The 23019-nt window shown below is 39.7% G+C and overlaps 1 protein-coding gene across 1 annotated transcript in view; it reads left to right on the top strand.

Moving 5' to 3' along the window:
• The window catches only part of LOC136857363 (serine/threonine-protein kinase PLK1-like), a 692893-nt gene that overhangs the window by 384299 nt on the left and 285575 nt on the right, over window positions 1-23019 (top strand). The window lies entirely within an intron of this gene.

Genomic DNA, 23019 nt, shown 5'->3' with positions numbered 1-23019 from the left:
TGAAGCGATGCGTATCACCGACGGTCGTTAGGATTCTGGCGACTGTTTTTGTCGTTTGTCGAATTGGTTTCATACTCGGAAGAGGTGGTAGTTCCAATGAAGTAAACAGTCTAATGCCTCTTTGAAATAAAGTGTGGTAACATACCGTGATCTGTGGTGAAGCACGTGGTCCAAGATAGGTTATGGTATGAGCGTGTTCTCCATACTCGGGGTCACCATTTATGGAGTCTTGGTTGTAGGCAGCTCCACATCGTTCATAAATAAACCAGCCCTCATGGATAATAAGATTTATTTACACCACACACAGTTTTAGTACACCTTTGCATGTGAGATAGGTTACACTGATTACACCAACAAGACACAAACAGGCGTGATGCTCATGCTCACTCCACGCAGCCGATTGACGCTAGTTTAGCAAGCTATACCCTGATGCAATGTTGCATCGTGCACAAGGGTGCGTTCTGTACGTGGGGCGAGTTCATTCTTCCTGATGCCGCCACATTTCTATTGACTTGATGAGATTCATAAAAATGGGAATCACCGGTGTCCATACAACGCAATCACATCTTCTTCTTCTGGAACTGTTTTTTGGGCTCCTTATTTAATATTTTTTTCCCAGTCAATATTCAACGCAATCACTTAATGAGTTATTCCAGTCTGTGGAATTGACCTTCACTTTGACAAAAATGTCATTAAGTCAAAACAGCCAAATTTTGACTTAGTGAGTTTCTTCACCAAGCCAACGGTATGCTACTGGTTAACCTCCGAAATTCTTCATTAATTCGAGAGATCATGTCAGGACCGGTTACGAACAAATCAGTTACGAATTCCCATAATTTCTTCAATTTTTCAGAGGATGATGAGAACATTAAACAAAATTCCCGCCTCAGTTTCTAGAAAGACTTGACAATACTTCTTTCTCATTCTACTGCAGGTTCCTAAAATTTAATACACTTTTTGTTATATACATCAGGAATATATTAATTTTCGAGAATGAAGGACGTTGTTTTTTTTTTACTTGCTAAATATTCCGGATATGGGAAATGACATCCGTATTGCGATAATTCATCGATGATCAATTTGGCTGAAATATAGTCCAAATATTAAGCCAAATTGAATGACGGTGCAGACTTTCGTTTCGAGCTATTTTGTGGCCGAACGTTAATTGCTATCAATGAACGGATTGCACTTTCTTGTCCTAAAATTAAGTGATCTACAACTTTGGTCCTATGACTTTTTGTCGTATCTCGACCCCTTCTACCTTAGATTGAGCTTTATTTTCCCGGTTTCGCAAACTTTTGTTAAATTTCCATAAATTATTTTACTGATTCACACACTCATATGATAGATAGATGAACGAAATTCAACACGCTCTTTGGCAACGGCATTGGCCATATGTAGACCGACGTTCATTATTCTAGCTTCCATGCAAGTATGGGAAAATGGAGGGTATATGCGGAAACACTATTGAAATTTCAGCCTAATTTATGATACTTAACCAATTTATGGAGAAGCCCTTTGAGATACGGTAAAACCTCAAATAACCAAAACTATAGACCGTTTCCTCGTCGACCCGCCTGCAAAGTTTCAAGACTCTAGCTGTCTGCTAAGTTGGCGAAATTATTTATCAACTGGTGTTAAGCGGACAAAATTTGATATGGATCGAAACGTTCACCCCTTTCTATGGTGTAAATATTCGAGATACGACAAAATGCCTCAGACAGTATTCTAGGCGACTAAATGGGCCGTCTGATGGCGCAATCCGTATCTCGATACGACTTATTATTCTCTTTGTGATAGTCTTGTAGACAGTAGCGTATACTCGTCCAACACTTGGCCAGCTGGATACCTCGCTGCACACCCTCTTTTCTGCACAACTTGTAAGCGAAGAGAATGCTTGTAAGGAGCGATAAAAGAGTCTGGATGGTCTGGATTTTAGAAATAGCAGTGAGAGCGCTAAAGGTGCGCTTTGTATGTGCCATCTGTCGGTTCAGTATTCAACTAAACTATTGGAATGGCTGCGGACTCTATGTTATTTTCTCCTCTGCTTTATTATTACCATGTATATTTTACCGAACTCGTACGCTCATGTTCATTGATAGTACTGATTATATAGGCTTTGGAACTGGGTGTTAGTTAAATACAGAGCCCAACCAAATATCAAGAAGAAAGAAGATTATATAGGCTACTTGCTGAACGTATTTTTGATTATTATGGAAGGTGTTGTCAATAAAATTTAGGTTAGGCATATACATAATTCGTGAAAAAGAAATATAATGATGTTGATAGGGAGGAAATATCCTTGCAAGATCCATGTGCGGTGTTAAAAGAATCTGTTGAAGTAAATTAAACAAATAGTATATGCAACATATAATAATATGATAAATTTCGCACAATGTGCATTTAGTTGTTACAGAAACTTGTCAGAGAGTTTTGTCTTTTGTTGCACAATATCAGATGATATCGGTCACAGTAGGCTCCGCATAATTTACACTTGCAGTTATCGTCCGGGTCATGGAATTTATCTGTAAGGCATATCCGATGATGGAAACCGTGTACGGCATATCTTGTCAATACATGACGTAGATCATAACTGGCTTGTGTCCATTCCCTATATATCATCGCATCCGTTGAATAAAACTCTGGCCATATCTCTTGTCTCTTCTTATTGAGTTCCTGCAGTACATCCAAGTAGACTTTGGTAGCTGTAGAAGCAGGTCGAGGCGGAGGTCTTCGATGAAAAATTGCTCTCTTGCTAGTACATATGTAAGTCGGGATAATGTGTACTTTGACAGACACAGTGCTCTTTTGAGGAAGTTGGCTTTGACCTTTTCTATGTCTTCGAAGTTTTTCTTCTTTAGGTGTGTCCAGATGGTTTCCAGTCCATATGTTATGATGGGAGCAATTTTTAAGCGAAACAGTGTGGTAGCTGTGGGCAAGGATAGTTGTCTTAGGTTCTTTATGCTATTAATTGCCGTCTTTGCTGCGATGGTTCGTTCTTTTATGTGAAGGTCATAGACATCTCCACTCGTCTGAAGTGTGATTCCTAAGTATTTGAAATGCGGTACGTTCTTCATCGGAATATTCATATACATGATGGCGTCATTTGCTGATAGTCTGCCTCCTCTTCTGAATGTCATTTTTACCGTTTTGTTAATATTTATAGTAAGCTCATTCTTTTCTGCCCATGTGGTAAGTTTGCTGAAGGCTGTTCGAATATTTTCCAAGTTTTGTGATACAATGACCATGTCGTCTGCGTAAACGTAGATTTTCACATTTTCTGTGTCTATTTCTCTAGGTCCTTCTGCGGTGGCAATTATGAAAAGTAGAGGACTCAAGGGATCGCCTTGTAGAACTCCATTTGTTTGATTCATAGGGTCTGTTGTGGATACTCTATTGTCTATTATTATTTGATTGTTTGATAGGATATTTTGTATCAATCTTGTTACTTGGTTCTTTCCAACTATTCTTTCTAATTTCTCTATTATAAGTTTTCTATTTAACAAGTCAAAGGCTTTTGTGAAGTCTATAAATATTGCATGAAGTTTCCCTCTTGGCAGTTCCAACGCTGTTTCTATGTCTTTCTGCAAGCAACTTACTGCTTGGATTGTGGATTTCTGTTTGGTGAAACCAAATTGTTGTTCAGGGATTGCGTGAGATGTCATTTTGCTAACTCTTTTGGCCAGGAGGCCTGTCAGAATTTTCAGTGAAGAGCATTCCAGAGCTATCCCTCTGTAGGAGTTCGGGTCCCTGGAATCCCCTTGAATAATATTTTATATTGATTTGAAGGTGGTGTCCGCGGTATGTTCGATCTCTAACCTAAGTTTCGCCCAGTGAGTACGGAAAGTTTTACCGATTGATATACATGAATTCACTTCGGAAGCTCTTAATCTCTTCAAAGATCTCTAGCGTCACTTGGACATTTCATTAGTCGGAGTTGACTTCCAGATAAATTCCTCAATCTCCCCCTCTGTCATTGACCTTCAGAAATTGCTGCAGGCAAGCTGCCCACTCGATTGCCAATCTCACTGCTCACATATTCTGGCATCGCAGTAAACATTTCAACGCCTTGCTTAAAGATTTAGAATGAAAAAATTCCTCAGCCTGTTTGCAGTCATTCGACCGGGTCAGGAATGGAATGAATGAAGCCCCCATCTAGCGGCGAGGGTAGGAACTGCGCCGGCTGCTTAAGCCTGTCACATTCTTCTGGGGAAATGATTAATGAATGACAGAGGAAATAACTTTTTTTCTATTGGCTTTACGTCGCACCGACACAGATAGGTCTTATGGCGACGACGGGACAGGAAAGGGCTAGGACTGGGAAGTAAGCAGCCGTGGCCTTAAATAAGGTATAGTACGCGAACCTTTTCTTGAGCCCTAGTTCCCATTCAGCACTATGGAGCTCAGGGCTCAAGAAAAGGTTCGCGTACTATACAGCCCCCAGCATTTGCCTTATGTGAAAACCATCTTCAGGGCTGCCGACAAGTGGGGTTCGAACCCACTATCTCCCGAATACTGGATGCTGGCCGCACTTAAGCGACTGCAGCTATCGAGCTCGGTGACAGAGGAAATTAAATGATTGTTGGGGATTCGAGATGAGTACATAAAGGCACTACTTTCCAGGAGTGACATATCTTTGGATATCCTTCTGTTATACATGATCAATACATTAAACCCAAAACAATCCAATCTCCACTTCAATTTCCTGACACAAGTACACACTAGTTCCAAGCTTTGGACGATAACAATAACAAAGACTGCTTCATAGTCTTCTTTCCTTCCTGTCAAGTTAAATACAAGAGGACAAATTGGGGAAAATATTCATTTATAGGAAGGGGAGTTAGGGATTGGAATAACTTACCAAGGGAGATGTTCAATAAATTTCCAGATCAGTACTGATGGATTGATTTTCAGTGAAACGTCTGAAGAATGGGAAGAATTGCGAGTATTTCCCGAACGGGAGGAGTCTCTGCTCCAGTTATTCCCCTGAAGACTGAATATCTTGTGTAGAAGTTCATGCACCGTAACTTTATTCCCTTCTGTGTAGTACATAATGCCTAATCAAGAGGTGGTAGTTGTTACATAATAGAAGAGGCCGGCACACTAACCCCTGAGACACGGATGCTCCCCTAAAGGTTTTTTCAATCAGTCACTACTGATCTGCATTTAGGGCAGTCGCCCAGGTGGCAGATTTCCCATCTGTTGTTTTCCTAGTCTTTTCTTAAATGATTTAAATGGCTTCTTGCTTCCCTTTAATATTGCCGATCAATTTAACTACTGTAATGTATAAGCTTCCACACACCTTGAAAATATTTGACAATATATTATCACTCCGTCACATATAATACTACAACAGATCCACTAACAGTCAGGATTCACATCGAAAACATCCAAGGGACTGTAAACATTACCATGTGCTAGCCATGCATTCGAAGCTGAAACGCCCACAACATGGCGATGCATGAAAGTGTTCAATATTCCACATAGCATTGACGCACTTTGCGAGTCTAGATAATTAATATTAAAGTTTTTGGTCTAATATAATCAGAAAGAATGCTTTCCCAAAGCTTACATGCAATGCATGTCAAACTGACTGGCCTATAGTTTTTTTCTTTTGCTATTAGCTCTATGTCGCACCGACACAGATATGTCTTATGAATACGATGGGATAGGAAAGGCCTAGGAGTGGGAACGAAGCAGCTGTGGCTTTAATTAAGGTACAGCCCGAGCATTTGCCCGGTGTGAAAATGGGAAACCACGGAAAACCATCTTCAGGGCTGCCGACAGTGGGGTTCGAACTCACTACCTCCCAATTACTGAATACTGGTCGCACTTAAGCGACTGCAGCTATCGAGCTCGGTCCTATAATTTTCAGCTTTATGTCGTTCACCCTTTCCTTTATACACAGGGGCTACTCTAGCAACTCTCCATTCATTTGGTATAGCTCCTTCATGCAAACAATAACCAAATAAGTACATCAGATATGGTACTAAATCCCAACCCATTGTCTTTAGTATATCCCCTGAGACCTTATCAATTCCGGCTGCTTTTCTAGTTTTCAACTTTTGTGTCATACTGTATAAATCTTTGTTGTCATAGGTAAATTTTAATACTTCTTTAGTATTAGTAAACTCCTCTATGTGGACATCATCCTTGTAACCAACAATCTTTACATATTGCTGACTGAATACTTCTGCCTTTTGAAGGTCAGTGCATACACACTCCCCTTGTTCATTAATGATTCCTAGAATGTCCTTCTTGGAACCTGTATCTGCCTTAAAGTACCGGTACCTATACATACTCTTCCATTTTTTAAAAAATTTGCATGACCGCCAATTATGCTTGCCATCATGTTATCCTTTCTTTCTTTTTTTTAAGTTGCTTTACGTCGCACCGACACAGATAGGTCTTATGGCGACGATAGGACAGGAAAAGGCTAGGAGTGGGAAGGAAGCGGCCATGGCCTTAATTAAGGTACAGCCCCAGCATTTACCTGGTGTGAAAATGGGAATCCATGGAAAACCATTTTCAGGGTTGTCGACAGTGGGGTTCGAACCCACTATCTCCCAAATTCTGGATACTGGCCACATTTAAGCGACTGCAGCTATCGAGCTTGGTCATGTTATTCTTTTTTTTTTTTTTTTGCTAGTGGCATTACGTCGCACCGACACAGATAGGTCTTTCGGTGACGATTGGGCAGGAAAGGGCTAGGAGTGGGAAGAAAGCGGCCGTGGCCTTAATTAAGGTACAGCCCCAGCATTTGCCAGGTGTGAAAATGGGAAACCACGGAAAACCATTTTCAGGGCTGCCGACAGTGGGGTTCGAACATACTATCTCCCGAATACTGCATACTGGCCGCACTTAAGCGACTGCAGCTATCGAGCTCGGTCATGTTATCCTTAGCTGACTTCTTTGCTATATTCAACTTTCTAGTAAGTGCCTTCAATTTCTCCTTACTTCCACAGCTATTTCTAACTCTATTTCTTTCCAATCTGCACCTCCTTCTTAGTCTCTTTACTTCCCTGTTATAATATAGTGGATCTAGATCATTCCTTACCACATTTAAAGTACAAACCTATTTTCACATTCCTCAACAATTGCTTTAAACCCATCTCAGAGTCTGTGTACATTTTGATTTACCGTTTTCCACCAATCATAGTTACTTTTTACAAACTCCCTCATGCCTGTTTTATCAGACATATGTCCGACTCGTTGGCTGAATGTTCAGCGTACTGGCCTTCGGTTCAGAGGGTCCCGGGTTCGGGTCCCGGCCGGGTCGGGGATTTTAACCTTCATTGGTTAATTCCATTGGCCCGGGGGCTGGGTGTCTGTGCTGTCCCCAACATCCCTGCAACTCACATACCACACATAACACTATCCTCCACCACAATAACACGCAGTTACCTACACATGGCAGATGCCGCCCACACTCACCGGAGGGTCTGCCTTACAAGGGCTGCACTCGGCTAGAAATAGCCACACGAAATTATTATTATCAGACATATGGTACTGCTAATATTCCTAATTTTAATACCTTCCTTTCTTTCACATTTATTTTTAACTACCACAGAAACAGCTTCGTGATCACTAACGCCATCTATTAATTCGGTTTTTCTATATAGCTCATCTGGTTTTACCAGCACCACATCCAGAATATTCTTCCCTCTAGTGGGTTCCATCACTTTCTGAATCAGATGCCCTTCCCATATTAACTTATTTGCCATTTGTTGGTCATGCTTTCTGTCGTTTGCATTCCTTTCCCAATTATTATTTGGTAAATTGAGATCACCCGCTACAATCACGTTCCTTTCCATATTGTTTCCCAGATAGCTGATTTCTGAATCTGTGTCAGCGCTACCCTTTCCTGGTCTGTACACTCCAAAGACATCAAGTTGCCTATTATCTTTAGAGATGAGCCTTACACCTAGAATTTCATGTTTGTCATCTTTAAATTTTTTGTTACTTACAAATTATTCTCTCACAAGAATGAACACTCCCCTCCTACCATTCCTATCCCATCTCTACGATAAAAGTCAGTCGAACCAGCTCTGTCAGAACAACTAGTCTTCTTCACAATAGCCGAGGGGACATAATCAGCACACTTTCTCACAAATTAGAATCAACACTCATGCATCAACTAATATCAAGAATGAGTGTCCCTTTTCACCAGTAGTATAACAAGAGCCAGCAACCATAATTTCAATTAAAGGATACAACTACTTTTGCTCTGTTGAATATCTATTCTTCACTTTTACAACGGAAATTAAGAAGAAAGCCGGATTCGAATAATATGTGCTTTGATAATTATGTCAACATATCGCCTTCTAGATTGTTAAACAACCTTATATTTCAAAATTAATACTCATTCATTGGGCGGCCACAAGAGACAGTTTAGCAACAATGATTTTTACGCAGGATTGCAAAAAGTTCTGATAAGGCAACAGTTTATTACGACCACAACCAGTTTGAAAAGTTTTTAAGCAGATTTTATTCAGTGTCATAAACAAAAACAAATGTTCTATAGTATTAAAAAATATATAGGAATAGAATTTTAGCCATAGACATTCAGACTAAGCTTGAAAAATGGACAAGACAGTCAATAAATTGTAATTTTTATTCGTACGATCTCTTTAACAGTAAATAACCATTACAGCCAAGGTGATTTCTTAGAAATTTTTATTACACAAATTCTCAGACTATTAATTAAGAACATGTAATATGGACTTCTTTAACTCTGTATAATATAGTATCTATGTAACATTTTGTACACAATCAGGATCCTGATTAAGAGGTACGAGATAAGGCTGATGTTGCCCAGCTAGAGGATGAAACATGTCCCAATAATATTATTATGACAAGATATATATCTTAATCATAAGAACTTTACATTGTATTGAATAGGTAGGTATGGTAAGGGTTATTCTGCCCGAAGGCAGATCCGAACCTCCGCAGAGGTGTTCCTGAGCCGGAGTTTACGTGCGGTAGGCTGGCCAGTTCCTTTCCGCTCCTCCATTCCCTTACCTCCCACCAACAGCGCGTGGCAACCCATCCAACTCCTGACCACGCCCAATGTTGCTTAACTTCGGAGATCTCACGGGATTCGGTGTTTCAACGTGGCTACGGCCATTGGCATATTGAATAGGTGGTTTTTAATAAATACACATGCTATTTGGACTTAATGTAAAATTCAATATGGACCAACAATGAGAATGATTATATGTAACACACTCCAGTTCTGTGAGAAAATTTCTGCGTCCATTACATCATTTCTCAGCCATGAATCAACTCCTATTACAATATCTGGTAAGTATATATCTATTAAATCACTTAATTCTATTCCTTTCTTTACAATACTTCTACAGTTCAGCACTAATATTTTTATGTCATCCCTACTTGACTTCCAGTTCCCTGTACCCTTATCACCGCTCCCTAGGCCACCCCGTTTCTCTCAATGTACCACCCTATAACCCTTCTAAAGAAATTTCCTAACTTATATGTACCACTGCAGTTTACGATCTAGAAATCTTAACTCCCAGTTTCCCACATACCCACTCCATAGTCTCATTTAAATCCCCAATCACCTTCCAGTCGGTATGCCTCCTACACAGTATTCCACGAATAACAATCTCCGCTTCCTTAAACTTACCCATGCTGCATTTACCAGATCCCACACATCCCCAGCTATGTTGATACTTGTACCTGCTTGTCTTATGTTGTTAGTGCCAACGTGAAACACTATCACCTTTAGGTTCAGAATCGCCATTAAAGAAAGTGTTAAACTTGGCATGAAAACGTTAGTCATACATAACATTGAAAATGGAAGAAAGTTGACGTGCCTGATCTGGTGACATGTGAACATATTCTACAAAGCTAGAGGAGGGTGCAATGAAATTGTGATGCAAATAATAATCATGGAATATAATTTAGAGTATGTTTATGGGCAAGCAGGGGAAGATAAAGAAAAAAGTACTTGTGTTATTTCTAAATAAAGAAGTTGGTACTGTACAAGCCACACTCTAGTTATAAGTTTAACTGTAGAGATCGGGCCAGCTAGGAAGACATCTGGGAGCGCGTGCGCACTTTGGACTATCTCGCATAGCGTATCCCCTCCTAACAGAGCTCCTGCTACAAGGACAGTTCAGTGCCTAAGTTTACACTCAGCTGCCGCGCTCTGCTTTCTAATTTCCCGTTGAGTAGTAACTGTGGTTAGTGGTGGTGTACGTTAGGCCTATCTGTGACAGTATGGAAGGCGTTAAAAGTAGCGTGCATCGTAAGGTGCTAAAGAGTCAGACTCGTGCAGCAATCTTCTAAATGCATTCATTTCGGCTAGGCATGTCTGTAATTTACAGCCGGAAGGGAATTCCACGAACTGGAAATCTGCGGAGTGTTACATGTCAGTTATAACAAATATTTCAGGTCAACTGTACGTCGCCACAACACTGAGCGACAAGGGGAAGTCAGCGTTCTCGCTCCCACGGCTCTGTTTTCTCACTCGCACACTTCCCCTCACCGGATGTCTTCCTAACTGGCTCGATCTCTACAAGCTAAAACACTTTAATAATAATAATAATAATAAGTTAGGTATAGTGCACAAATGTGCAAAGTAAATTTTGAGATCAAAAAGTTCCATACAAAAAAAGTTTGCACTGGTGCATTTTCTCCACTTCACAGAGAAGCATAAGATCATGGATATGTTTTTAGACTTAGAAGATGAGAGCAAGTTCATTTACACAATTCTGTGATCTTTTGAGTAGCGGAGAAAATGTATGAGTGAAACGTGCGCTTGTCTGTAATGGAGCACACGAGTGTAGAGGTGTGATTATTTTTCATGAAGAAAAAATACAATACTGATGGAATGAAACGAAGATTTGTTCACAAATTTATCTACAGTCATAGATTGGGGTACATTAGTTATACTCGGCGTAATGGAGAATGATAGGGAAAGTACAAAATGTGCTGTTGAGTTCTTATCTGGTTTACATGGCGACTGAACACAGCATCGGCACAAGTACTACTCCTCATAGCGGAAATGGCTGGGTCATCATTTAATTCGAGGGCCAGTCTATCACACTTGAAGGAGAGAAACTCTTGACCAAGTGCTGACTTCACATCGATGTTCAAATCGCTACCAAGTACGATGGGTAGTAAATTATAATCATTCTCACAAAGCTTGCGTTCTTATAGGAATGTATAGATGATGTTGCTGGCCTAGTATACTTACATGATGAAACTGCTTGCCTCAGTTACAGTAGTGTCAGGAAATTTTGATGCTAATTCTAGATAGATCTTCAGCCCAAAAACATACCTAAGTTAAATGTGTCACTTCTCACACATTATGATGACATCTATCACATTATTTTTCCCATAACCAACAATTCCCTGTCTGCATCAGCCCTTGTTTAGAGCCATTTCTGATAAGCCTTCTTTTTATGTATACAAGCTGCTCTCACTTCATCATTCCACCAAGATGTTTGTTTTCCCCCATTTTTTCACACAGTTGTTCCTAGGCATTTCCTTGCTGTTTCTACTACAGTATCCCTGTATGCCACCCATTCTCTTTCTATATCCTCAACCTGCTCACTGTCCACTGTTTGAAATTTCTCATTACTCATATCCATGTACTTCTGTCTAATTTCCTCGTCCTGGAAATTTTCTACTCTTATTCATTTGCAGACAGATTTGACTTTCTCTGTCTTAAGCCTAGAGATACTTGGATCACTACAGATCAGATAGTGGTCTGTATCATCGAAAAATCCCTGAAAATCCCATACATTCCTAACATTTCCTGAAGTGGTCCTGATACAGTCTAATATGGACCTGGTAGTGGTCCTGATATAGTCTATTATGGACCTGGTACCCCTACCCTCCCATGTGCAGTGGTGAATAGCCTTATGCTTGAAGAAAGTATTCGTAACTGCTAATCCCATACTAGCACAGAAGTCCAGCAAACGCTTCCCATTGCTGTTAGCTTCCTTATCTTTCCTACATTTACCAATCACCCTATTGTATCCTTCAGTTCTATTTCCTACTCTTGCATTGAAATCGCCCATTAGTACTGTTCTATCCTTACTGTTGACCCTGACCACGATGTCACTCAATGCTTCATAAAACTTGTCAACTTCATCCTCATCTGCACCCTCTCATGATGAATTCACTGAGACAATTCTCGTCCTAATTTCTCAAACTGCCAAATGTACCCATATCATTTGCTCATTTACGTGCCTAAGAGAAACTACAATACGTACAATACTATTCCTGATAAACAGCCCTACCCCACACTCTGCCCTCCCCTTTTTAACACCCCTCAAGTACACTTTATAATCTCCTATCTCTTCCTCGTTATCTCCCCTTACCTGAATATCACTTACTCCTAGCACATACAGATGCATCCTCTTTGCTAACTCAGCCAGTTCTACTTTGTTTCTTCTGTAAGCCCCATTAATATTGACAGCTCCCCATCAAATTCCATTTTGTTCAGTAAGTTGTTTCCAAGGAGTCCCTCGCCTGTCAAATGGGAGTGAGACTCCGTTACTCCCGTAGGTCCGAGGCTTGCTTAAAATGTTGTGAGATCGGTCAATTAGTGAAGCAAGGTGCTACCCCACTTACACATAGTCCAAGTGAGGTTCTCTCACTTAATGTTAAGAATTTCATTATGGTCCTTATTGAATCAAAATTTACAATGTGATGAAGGATAAAGGGTTTCCACCTGTTCAATACATTGACATAGTGACTTAATTAAAATATCACATTTTTATTATTATCATTATGGTACCGGTTCGGCATCTCACATGCCATCATCAGCCAATGAAAATTTGCAAAGTATTATAGGTAATTACATGAAATATTTATGCAGTATGGAAGCATATACAGAGCATCTATCTAGTGTTCTGAAATTTTACAATTATATATACGGTATATATACATTAAAATATGTGTGATTAAAATACAAGACCGCTTAATCTTTTAAGATGTTAGACACGTCATAAAACACAACACTTTCTTGTGTGTCAAAAAGATCTTTTTTTACCGCTAAAATATATGTGAATGGCCTTGAAGAGTACAAGGTGTTCCTTTTTAAAACTTTACCTTCAGTCTTTATACACTATCTGACGTACTGAATTCAATACCGATTTCTAGAGCATTATTCCTTTTGTTTGTGATTAGGGTATTTAATCATTGTGACTTTGAATTCCAGCTCCTTACATACACCACGCTTGGCCACTTCGAGTCAGAGGTCCGTGTTGGGTCGAGATCGATATTAACTTGTCAAAATCCACCTGATATTGAAATTTTCAAGATCTCATCTATCAACGCACGGCCTCAGCCTTACAATAATTTTCGAACAACACTAAAATGCAGAGTTCAAGCTTAAATCATATGAGATGTTTTAGAATAGCTACACAAAGACTGTGACATTCTAAGAAAATATCTGTATATCATAGAAATATCAGGAATACATACTAGGTGGAACTGATTCATATAAATATGAACAATGATTAAATACCCTAATCACATAAACAAAAGAAACAATGTTCTATTTGCCACCGTTAGATAGATAGATAGATAGATAGATAGATAGATAGATATTTATTTCAATAATTAATTCCAACGAGCCAAAGGCTCATACAGAGGAACTGTACAATGAATAATATATTCAATGGCGGATCTACAAACTCTGATACTTACAATAATATAATCAGGTGACAAACAGTAAAAGTAGAGACATCAATACAGAAAGTGTAAAAAATAAAATACCATTCAATAGTTCCTTAATTATACTTACTTAAACTATTTAGTACTACAAGTGAGTAACAATGCAACAGGATTGACAAAGCGGGCGAGTGTTTGTTTTAAACATTACCTAATTTATATTTCACCTATGAAGTATCCATGGGCGACCATATGACACTTTGTAGGGAGGGGCCCAGACCTAGGGGTACGTAGTATTTTTAATATTTTGGAAGATAAATGGCGACTTGTATTCTGCGGTAGAATAACCCACGGTATCCCCTGCCTGTTGGTGGGGAACGGTACTACCACTTCTACGTAATACTGACTTTTAAATCATTTTCTTGAAAGGAAAACACCTGACTACAGTAGATTTTTGCCTTTCCCTGAGAGCTAGAGGGGGCCGCGGCCCCACCTTGCCCCCGGGTATGGGCGCCCTTGGAAGTATCTATTCCATAGATTTTCCTTTGCCTTTCGTTTGAAAGTGATTAAAGTAGGGGCAATTTTTATGTCAGCAGGAAGTTTGTTGTATGCTTGAATTGCTGAGAATTTACAACTGTTCTTCCCATATTTTGAAGAGTGGATGTGATACAAGGCCAAATCATCTGCATGTCAAGTTTGATACCTGTGGTTGTCTGTATTGGTTATTAAAGTAGTGTTGTGAAATATTATGTTTCTTTTTATTTTATACATTAGTATGACAGAATTAAGCTCTGTAATTATGCTGAGAGGTGGAAGTTTGGCCTGAGTGTATAAGTATTTTACTGGGGTGTATAATGATAAGTTAAATATGTTCCTTATTGCCCTGTTCTGTGTCACCATAAGTTCATTCAGGGAAGACTTTATACAATGTGACCAAATTACACATAAGTACTGCAAGTGGCTATGTACTAGTGAATAATAAATTTGTAGGAGGAGGTGTTTAGGGATTAAATATCTAAGTCTTTTTAGTAACCCAGCAACTGGGGCGATTTTCTTAGTTATGTATTCAACATGGTCATTCCAGGTCAGGTTCTCATCAATAATTATCCAAGATATTTCACTTTATTTACTTTTTCTATTTCCGTATCATTTATGATTAATTTATCACTATTTGAGTGAAGGATTTGTTTTGTTTTGAAATAAGCATGTATTTAGTTTTCTGCAGATTCATTGTCAATTTGTTACACTGGTACCAGTGTAAGAGAGTGAGTATGTCCTGCTGCATCAGTATCTAATTCAGTACGTCAGATAGTGTATAAAGACTGAAGATAAAGTTTTAAAAAGGAACACCTTGTACTCTTCAAGGCCATTCACATATATTTTAGCGGTAAAAAAGATCTTTTTGACACACAAGAAAGTGTTGTGTTTTATGACGTGTCTAACATCCTAAAAGATTAAGTGGTCTTGTATTTTAATCACACATATTTTAATGTATATATACCGTATATATAATTGTAAAATTTCAGAACAGTAGATAGATGCTCTGTATATGTTTCCATACTGCATAAATATTTCATGTAATTACCTATAATACCTTGCAAATTTTCATTGGCTGATGATGGCATGTGAGACGCCGAAACCGGTACCATAATGATAATAATAAAAATGTGATATTTTAATTAAGTCACTCTGTCAATGTATTGAACAGGTGGAAACCCTCTATCCTTAATCGCATTGAGGTTCTCTCCTCGAACGCGTTAGGGACCACGGTGGATTGTACAGTCCTAGCTGCCTGAGTACGAGGGCCATGATTCAGATTATGTCTGAGATGCCCACTCCCATTCCATAGCAACTGGTATCCCGACTCTCAGGACCACTTAAAAGGCCACTCAGCCGTTGCCCATGCTTCACAAACTAGGACATGACTACAGTAACCCACACCATGAACCACCTACAAATTAAAAAAAAAAAAAACAATAGCTTTATAAGCACAGTCCATCAGTTGTTCCATATGTACAAAATAAACAATAGAACCAGAAATATAGTCTATCACTTGCTTCACATATTTAAAATAAACAATAACACTTTTAGCACAGGATGCAGGAGCTATGCAGACGCAAAACATACTGCACAGGACTGAGCCAGTTGGGTAAGATGCATCGCAGGGGCAAACCAGTCATTAGACTGAATTACTCAAGGAGGAAGAAAAAGAAGCACTGTCCATCATCTACTCCACATACATATAATAAACAATAGCACCTGAACCACAATCCATCACTTGCTCCATATGTATAAAATAAACAACAGCACCAGAAGCACGATCCATCACTTGCTCCATATGTACAAAATAAACAACAGAACCAGAAGTATAGTCTATCATTTGCTTCACATATTTAAAATAAACAATAACACTTTTAGCACAGGATGCAGAAGCTAGGCAGACGCAAAACATACTGCACAGGACTGAGCCAGTTGGGGAAGATGCATCGCAGGGGCAAACCAGTCATTAGACTGAATTACTCAAGGAGGAAGAAAAAGAAGCACTGTCCATCATCTACTCCACATACATATAATAAACAATAGCACCTGAACCACAATCCATCACTTGTTCCATATGTATAAAATAAACAACAGCACCAGAAGCACGATCCATCACTTGCTCCATATGTACAAAATAAACAATAGAACCAGAAGTATAGTCTATCATTTGCTTCACATATTTAAAATAAACAATAACACTTTTAGCACAGGATGCAGGAGCTATGCAGACGCAAAACATACTGCACAGGACTGAGCCAGTTGGGGAAGATGCATCGCAGGGGCAAACCAGTCATTAGACTGAATTACTCAACGAGGAAGAAAAAGAAGCACTGTCCATCATCTACTCCACATACATATAATAAACAATAGCACCTGAACCACAATCCATCACTTGCTCCATATGTATAAAATAAACAACAGCACCAGAAGCACGATCCATCACTTGCTCCATATGTACAAAATAAACAATAGAACCAGAAGTATAGTCTATCATTTGCTTCACATATTTAAAATAAACAATAACACTTTTAGCACAGGATGCAGGAGCTATGCAGATGCAAAACATACTGCACAGGACTGAGCCAGTTGGGGAAGATGCATCGCAGGGGCAAACCAGTCATTACACTGAATTACTCAACGAGGAAGAAAAAGAAGCAGCACTGTCCATCATCTACTCCACATACATATAAAAAACAACAGCACCTGAACCACAATCCGTCAGTTGTTCCACCAGTAATGAGAGGTGTATGATGTATCAGTGTGGGTTTATCTTTATTCTGTTTTGTAAATGAAATTAAAAAGTGAATGATAACACTTGAGGAACATGAAGAAAAGAAATCACACTAAACAAAACTGGCCAAGAACTTTAACCAGCATAGTTATGTTCATTATCACCTTCTTGCAAATGATAGAGCTGTGGATGAACTATGGTGGAAGCAATGGTTTTATCCTGCACTTCATTCTTTTTAAGCTTTTTTGTAGATGACTTCTTTGTTGAGAAGAATGACTGTTTTTGAACCTTTTTGTTTGGAGGTTCACACTCGACTGTTTGTGTTGGTGTAAAGCAAGTTTCTTTCTGACTGTCATTGGAACAAAGTGATGCTGTAAAACCTTCAACAGCTTTAAGGTGCTTCAGAACTTCTTTTAGCTTATCCTTATCATTTTGAAGTAGTTCTAATTTCCCTATCGTTACCTGAATTGTTTTTTTAATTTCTTCCATAATACTTTCTGGTGTAGCTTCTGCAGGTTTGTGCAATTGCTTCATGTGACATTGCAGTTCTAAGCAACCATCATTTCCTAGGGAAGAGGGAAGTGCTTGTTGAGAGGTACTAACAAGGTTTTGCGTTAAATGCATGATACAGTAGTGGACATGTTTGCATATCATGGTTCTGGTAAGATAATCCAGGCAGCTGCAGGAGAATGCATGCACACAGATTTTGCACTTATCACAGAGCAACTGACAACAGTTCTCCAGCAATTTTCTCTCAACATGGTACATGCCAACTTTCCATTCATATTCATTTTCATGAATTATTCCTTCCTGCATTGCCAATGCAGTTTCATGCCTCTTTTCAAACTCTTTAAAATATTTATGGTGCTTGCCTTTTATTAATTTCTGTATTCTGTCAAATTCCTTATCTCGCACTAACTGTAAGAGAGCATGTATACTCTTATCAAGTCTTTTAACACGCACACCTCCCAAATATTCATATTTTATGGTTCTGTGAACTCTTTCTAGATGCATGTTTGTGCTTATATCACAACCTATTCTGAAGCATTTCGCCCACAGCTGTGGAATACTTCTATAATATCTTCCAAAATACAAACCAAAGTTTTGGGTCTCTGGATCTTGTGCACATTCTTCACAAAAATCTTTAAGTGCCCGTGAAAAGTCCTTTTGATGAGGAAGAGAATGAAGAATCTTCAAGGAACTCATGACCTTTGCCCGTTTTTGTGCATTTTTAATTTTGGAGGAATTCTCAGTCCATGCTTTAAACACATGCCATAGACATAGCAATCTATGACCTGGCTCTCCCATGATACTCTTCCATGCCATGTAATACGTTTCAGTGATGTCACTCATAAAGAATTTGGTATATAGAGAACCAGTTCTTTCCTTAATTTTCATGAAGAGTAATTCATAAATATAACAGTCTCTTCTATTCGAAAACATGAAAAATATAGGGAAACCTTCGTTGTAGTCATCTAATACTAATACAGTTGTTAGTTCAAAGTCATAACCATTTAGGCCATGTGTTCCATCTATACAGATGACATTCCTTGAAAATTTTTTTAGCATATGCTTCTGTGCTTCATTCATAAGCACAATGCAAAAGTCATTCCGTGACAGTTCATGTGATTCATCCCCCTGTTTTTTGTAAAATATCACAGGATTTTGTTCCCCAAGCTTCAGTGATTCCTGCACAAAAATGTCAACACTACAGGAATAGTTTACATGACGCTGCCCTGAAAAAATATTTAAATTGAATTCTTTTCTTATATTGTGCAGGTCGATTCTTGTTATAAGGTCAGATCTCTTCACTTCAGAGCCAACATATTCCCGAACAGAATTTAGCACTGTTTTGACAGGCAGACCTAAACTCATCTGACCTGCTAAACACTCTCTCTCTGCCTTTGTAAGTTCAAGATGTTTTATTTCCTGCCCATAACCATAATGAGTAGCCCAAAACACTACATTTGTTTTTTTCCCCACTGTCACTTTGCAATGGCTGGTGCAACCTGCATTGATCTTTGAAGATCCCTGTGCTTTAGAAGCTCTCTGCCTTGGTGCTCTACATTCACGAGACTTTCCTGAGCGATTGCAGTCATAGTAAATAATTTCGGAACCATCAGTTCTTCTTCTTCTTGTCCTGCGATAATACTGTGAGTTGTTTTCTCGTTGCTTCTGTCTCAGCCACTCTTCAAAATCTGAAAAAGAAAGAGTTTAAATAACTATCACATATCTGCAAGCTCATTAATTTTGCATTATAAAATCATCTGGAATGGTTCAAGGTGTGGATTACAGTAGTCATGTCCTAGTTCTTGAACTATGGGCAATGGCTGAGTGGCATAGTAAATGGTTCTGAGAGTCAGGATACTACTTGCTATAGAATAGGAGTGGGCATCTCGGACATATTTTGAGTCATGGACCCCCTTATTCTCAAGTGGCTAGGACTATACAATCCACCGGTGGTCTCTAGCTAGACTACAATCCATCGGTGGTCCCTAATCCATTAGAGAAGAAATTCTCACTGGGAATATGTGTAAGTAGGGTAGCATCCTGCTTCACAGAATATTTACCTAGAACATTCAGAACATTTTAAGCAAGCATCAGACCTACGGGAGTCGGAGAGTCCCACTTCCATTTGACAGGTAAAGGACTCCTTGAAACAACTTTGCATAAGAAATGGAATTTGATGGGGAGCTATCAGTTTCAATAGGGCTTATGGAAGAAAGTAGAACTGGTTGATTCAGCAAATCTGTATGGGTTATGAGTAATGATATTACGGTAAGGGTAGATAATGACAAATCCACAGCCTGTTTCCAGTCATTTGACCGGGTCAGGGATGGAATGAATGAAGCCCCTATCTAGCGGCGAGGATAGGAAATGTGCCGGCTGCCGAAGCCTGTCGCACTCCCCTGGGGCAATGATAAATGACTGATAGATGAAATGAAATGTGAATGGCGAGTGTTGCTGGAATGAATGATGACAGGGAAAACCGGAGTACCCGGAGAAAAACCTGTCCCGCCTCCGCTTTGTCCAGCACAAATCTCACATGGAGTGACTGGGATTTGAACCACGGTATCCAGCGGTGAGAGGCCGGAGCACTGCCGCCTGAGCCACAGAGGCTTTCTAGATAATGACAAAGAGTTAGTAAATTATAAAGTGTTCTTAATAGGTGTTAAACCCGGTCACAAAAGCCTAGAATAACGGCCGAGAGGATGCGTCGTGCTGACCACACGACCCCTCGTAATCTGCAGGCCTTCGGGCTGAGCAACGGTCGCTGGGCAGGCCAAGGCCCTTTCAAGGGCGTTAAGTGCCATGGGTTTGGGGTTTAATAGGTGTTAAAAGGAAACGGCAGAGTGTGGGTTTAAGACTTTTCCTCAGGAATAGTATTGCATGCAACATAGTTTCTCTTAGGCATGTAAATGAGCAAATGATGTGGGTAGATTTAGCAGTTGGAGGAATTAGTAGGTATGATAACTATCTTACTATATTTACCATGTGAGGATGCAGATGAGGATGAAGTTGACAAGTTTCATGAATCGGTGAGTGACATCATAGTCTGGATCAACTACAAAGATAAGATAGTGCTAATAGGCGATTTTGTTGCGAGAGATAGAAATAAAACTGAAGGATATGACAAGGTGATGGGTAAATGTGAGAAAGATATGTAACAGGAAGCTAATAGCAATGGAAACCTTTACTGGACTTCAGTGGTAATATTCAAGCATAAGGGGGTAGGAGCACCAGATCCATAATAGACTATCATAACCGGCCTTCTATTCAGGAAATCTGTTAGGATGTTCAGCTATTCCAAGGATTTTTGATGATACAGACCATTATCTGATCTGTAGCGAACTAAATATCTCTAGTCCTAGGATAGAGAAACTGAAATAAGTCTTCAGACGAATAAGGGTAGAAAATCTGCAGGATGAGGCAATTAGACAGAAGTCATGAATATGATTACTAAAAAAGTTCAAAACAAAAGACAGTAAGTAAATTCAGGATATAGAAAGAAAATGGGCAGTGTACAGGGATGCTGTAGTAGAAACAGCAACGGAATATCTAGGAACAACTGTGTGTAAAGATGGGAAAAAGCAAACATCTTGGCCGAATGATATAGTGAGAGCAGCTTGTAAATGTAAAAAGAATGTGTATCAGAAATGGATGTTAGGATGTGTGTCATGCCACAGTGCTTCATGTCTTCCATCAACTCATTGTCGTTCAAGATAAGATGACAGTGGTAGATAACTCCACAAACCAGGTTCGAGGTTTTGTGCTATTTCACTCTGATGGGGATTTTGCCAAAGTGGTCGCACTTGAGCAACTGATCAGCTTGAAATGGAGTGCGAGTCTTGAATACCAAACCACAATTGTGCATTTTCTTTAAGTCTTGCAGTTTGCCTTAGACACCTTCAGTGTATCTACAGAACAAAACAGACTTCACCACCTTGAAATCTTGCCCATCAGTTCTGGTTGCACGCAGGAACCTAGGGAAGCTGGATCACATGCTTTCATGTTGTGCCTGTTCCCAAGGGGTTGCCCTCCTGAGGGAATCGCAAGTTAAAGGCTTGGGTGGCGGACGAATCTGGGCAGACCTGAAACGTTTTGAAGCCATGCCGAGAAACATCCTCCCCAAATGCCACCCACTCCAATCAGGGGCCTCTGTAGCTGAACCAAGCTGCCAAGGCAATACCCACCTGGTTGTAGGAGGTATTGCCCGGGGTCGAATGTTGAACAGTGCCTAATACAGGCTGACTGAGGCTATGAACAAAAGGACTCCCTTCTTCAAATCACTTACAATAGCATGTACCCCACTGCGTATACAGAGTGATAAGTATAGATTAAAAAAAAGTCCTTCTGACATTAGGCTGTGCAGGGACCTGCATTGTAAGGCGGATACTACTGCTGAGTACATGGCGCTCCCACCCAACTGGACTCTTGGGATACCATCTGGGCTTTTCAGCATCATCACACACGTAAGAGGCCCCTCCCCAAGCTGCACACACACATCAGAATTTTGATTCAGTCTACAACTAAACCTCAAGAAAAAATAAAACGATAAAGAGGGGACCAATGGCCACATGACACTTTTAGTTGCCTTCTACGACAGGCAGGCATTACCTGCGGATGTATTCAGCCCCTCCCATCCACAGGCGGTACAACACATGGTACTAAAGCCACAATCCATTTCTGCACCTAGGTTGCCCCTTTGAGTCACCTCTTATGGCAAGCAGGGGATACCATGGGTGTATTCTTCATCTGCATCCCCCACCCACAAGGGGTTACACTAGTCTGTTTTCAGTCCAACTCTGCTTTATGGAAGTGAAAGCTGGGTGGACTCAGAATGTATTATTCATACGTTAGAAGTAACAAACATGAATGTAGCGTGAATGATTGCTGAAAAAACGGGTGCGAACAATGGCAACAGGGCATTCGGAATGAGGACATAAAGGCAAAGTTAGGAATGAACTCTATTATTGAAGCTGTATGCATAAACCAGCTTTGGTGGTGGACCATGTGAGGCAAATGGAGGAGAATTTGTTACCTAGGAGAATAATGGACGGGTCCGGTAAAGAAGCTGACCTCGCTAATTTGGGTTTCAGAAATTTTTTAACGTAAGGGCGAATCTGACCATGTCCTATGAAGGATCTTAGGGGCAAAATTAATGATTTTTCACAATTTGTAAGTGATTATACCCATCGCCTGCGAGGGCATAAAGGGAAAATAAAAAAGAAGAAGTAAGTGATTATTAAATGAAAATATTTGCTAAGCTCTAAGACTATTTAGCCACGGTAGCCATGTTTATGATGTCATAGTTCACAGTCAAATTGTTGAAGGTCACCACGATTAAATTATGGCATCACACGCCAACATTTGACATCTAAATTTGTGTATAAACACAAACAAAGCACACCATGGATTACAGCAGAAAATTATTCCTTCACATCACAAACTACTAAGTTCACCACAGAACTCACAATGTACCTTGGTCATGGAGGTAAAGACAAGTACAGGGACACCAAGACAATGATGGTTAGACTCGGTTTCGAATGATTGAAAGATGTATGGTACTAAACGTGGTTACAGAGCTAGTTAGAAAT

Source organism: Anabrus simplex, chromosome 1, assembly GCF_040414725.1.
Source record: "Anabrus simplex isolate iqAnaSimp1 chromosome 1, ASM4041472v1, whole genome shotgun sequence".
NCBI classification, from domain to species: Eukaryota; Metazoa; Arthropoda; class Insecta; order Orthoptera; family Tettigoniidae; genus Anabrus; species Anabrus simplex.
The sequence above is the reverse complement of the archived record's forward strand: the minus strand, read 5'-3'. Positions and strand labels throughout refer to the sequence as shown.